Below are 3,495 nucleotides of genomic sequence, written 5' to 3'. Positions count from 1 at the left end.
ACAGTGCTCCGTCAGTGGCAAAGCTCCCGTCTTACCTGAGGATTAGGTGGATCAGACACGTGATTGACAGATCCACTGTCCCCCCCCCCCCCCCCCCCCCCCCCCGTGTGTGTTTGGGGTTATGGTGGAAAACAAGGCGAGAACACCATGGCTACCAACTGACACACACGCGCACACACACACTGACACACGCGCGCACACACACGCACACACACACCCACCCAAGGGACACCGGTGCAAAGACGAGGGCTCCTAGACATGGACTAAGCGTTAAGCGTGTGTACCGTTATGTCCCCTATGTACTGTACTGTATGTGTGAGTTTGTGCACGCACCTTAGAGCATGCATGTTTGCGTGTGGGATGGGGGTGTGTGTGTGAGAGTATGTGTGCGCGTGTGTGTGTGAGAGTATGTGTGTGTGTGCGTGTGTGTGTGCTTGTGCGTGCGTGTGTATGTGTGTGTGTGTGTGTGTGTGTGTGTGTGTGTGTGTGTGTGTGTGTGTGTGTGTGTGTGTGTGTGTGTGTGTGTGTAGTAAAGAGGGGGAGATGAAAGGTGTGTGTGTTGAGCCCGGCTGTCAGTCCCTGCCATGTTTTACAGGCCGTCCTGTTCTATGGAGTGATTAGAGCTGTCTGTGTGATGTGATGACACCACCTGAAACCACAGCAGGGGAGAGAGGGAGGGGGGGGGGGGGGAGAGGGGGGAGGGGGAGGGGAGAGAGAGAGAGAGAGAGAGAGAGAGAGAGAGAGAGAGAGAGAGAGAGAGAGAGAGAGAGAGAGAGAGAGAGAGAGAGAGAGAGAGAGAGAGAGAGAGAGAGAGAGGGGCAGAAGGACAGTTTGATGGTTAGTTGGAGATCAGAGAGTAAGTTGAAGAGAGAGAGAGTGAGACTGAGGTGGATTGAGTTGAAGGAACATCTGACCTTGACAACAGCAGCAGCAGCAGTGCTACTGAAGTGATGCTGATCTAGCCTGGCGTAGACAGACTCTATCACTGTGTGGATATGAGTCTGGTGCTTCTATGAGGACGTTTTTTTCCCCCAAGGGGGCGGGATCAACGCAATTGGTTAGACCTACAAACCAACTACCAATTACAGTCTCCCATATTCAAATACTGGGCCCTGATTGGTTACCCCCGTCTTCTGGAGCAGGAAATGGATTCTCTCTATGTAGCGGTGGCAGACCCAAATGCAGAGTGCCATTTTTTTTGGACCTGTCTGACTGACTACTTCAATAACGTGAGAGACACACACACAGGCACAACACCAGAGGGAGCCCCACTGACCTCGTTCAACCCAGATTTCGGCACAAATATGGGGTTTAAATCTCATTCTACTGTTAAGCCACCAAATGTGGAATGACCTATTACCAGTGGTTCTCAAACTTTTTCTTGTCAAGGACCCCCAAATAGACGCTTATTACCCCACGGACCCCCATTTCAAAAGATAAGCCAGGGACCCCCAATAAGAGAAGGTTTTTATGGCTCTCTAGCAGTGATTCTCAACCATTTTAATTTCAAGGACCCCCAGTTTAACATGCATTAGGCTACGGACCCCCATTTAATGGCATTTATACCTCTGGGGGGACCCCATACTTCATATTGTAAAATCAATGTTAATGTAACTCTGAGAGTGTACAAGTTCCATTTGTACACTCTCAGAGTTACAGACCCATAAGGGTCCATTAAATCATTTAGCTGGGGACCCCCTGGAACCCCCTCAAGTACCCCTAGGGGTCCCCGGACCCCACTTTGAGAACCAAGGCTCTATACCATCCATGTCTTTGATATGTATGGGTTACTGGCATGGTACACAGAGTTGTAATGCTGAATTGGAACGTGGTTGCACTCTATTTTAATGACGTGACGCGCACGTGGCTTAACAACTACACTACTGGTCACACAATGGATAGTTGTTATGCATCTATAGGCTCATTCCTATGTTCATTCACCTGGTGTGAGTCGGGAGCCTTTGTAAACTTTGTTGGGGTGTGAATTTAAAGTCGTTTTAAGTCTATGCGTGTGCCTGCCTGCGCTTGTCAAATAGGTTCCTGCACGGCGCGCAAGGCCGTCCCCTGAGCAATGCAACCCTGATGGTACAGTACCATCTTTCTCTCTCTGTCTCTCTCTCTCTCTCTCTCTCTCTCTCTCTCTCTCTCTCTCTCTCTCTCTCTCTCTCTCTCTCTCTCTCTCTCTCTCTCTCTCTCTCTCTTTGTCTCTCTCTCTCTCTCTCTCTCTCTCTCTCTCTCTCTCTCTCTCTCTCTCTCTCTCTCTCTCTCTCTTTGTCTCTCTAGGCTATTTGAAAATAGCAGATCTACAAGCTCACAACGCGTCGCATCGCGATGCGTTGTGAGCTTGTAGATCTGCTATTTTCAAACATTAGTACTTTTACTTTTGGTACTTTAAGTAAATTTTCATGCCAATACTTTTTTACTTTTACTCAAGCAACATGTTGAACACAGGCCTTTTACTTTACTACTGTAACAGAGTCTTTTCATATTGTGGAATTGCTACTTTTACTTAAGTAAAATATCCGAGAACTTCTTCCACCACTGTATATATACCTTCCTCCCCTCTGGTTCACCTTTGGTACGTTCCCTGCCCATATGTTCCCAATCGGGCCAGAGGGAGTAAGAAGGGGGAGGGGGGGGGGGGGGTGGGGGACTCACTCCACTCAGAGCCTATTTGGGTTGAATGTCTGCTCCTGCTCTAATAGTGGATAAATAAACTCTGCTGTGAACAACTGCTCTGTGCACGAGTGCACGCGTGCACAGACACACACACGCACACGCACACGCACGACACGCACACGCACACGCACACGCACATGCACACACACACACACACACACACAGTGATGGAAGAAGTATTCACATGTTTTACTTAAGTAAGAGTATCAATACCCTATTGTAGAAATAGTCTGTTACAAGTTAAGTCGGTATTAAAAATGTCAAAGTAAACGTACAAGAGTATTGGCATCGAATTACACGTAAAGTACCTAAAGTAAAAGTACTTATTATACAGAAAGTCCCATTTCACACGTTTTCAAATGTATAAAATGTATAGAAATCCTTTGAAAATAGCAGATCTACAAGCTCCCAATGATTCGCAACGTGACCCGTTGTGAGCTTGTAGATCGGCTATTTTCAAAATTGCCAAAGTATATATATAGGTCTGAAGTGGTTTCGTAATAATAATCAAAATCTATGAAGTAACTATAACTAAAGTTTTCAAATAATTATATGGGAGTAAAAAGTTCAATATTTGCCTCTGAGATGTAGTATTGAAAGTTGGAAATACTCCAGTAAAGTAACAATACCTCAAAACTGTACTTAAGTACAGTACTTGAGTACATAGTGACACACGCACACGCACACGCACACACGCACATGCATGCACACACACACACACACACACACACACACACACACACACACACACACACACACACACACACACACACACACACACACACACACACACACACACACACACACACACACACA

Source organism: Gymnoscopelus microlampas, assembly GCF_963454915.1.
Source record: "Gymnoscopelus microlampas genome assembly, contig: SCAFFOLD_288, whole genome shotgun sequence".
In the NCBI taxonomy this organism is placed as follows: Eukaryota; Metazoa; Chordata; class Actinopteri; order Myctophiformes; family Myctophidae; genus Gymnoscopelus; species Gymnoscopelus microlampas.
This window is presented reverse-complemented; position numbering follows the sequence as displayed.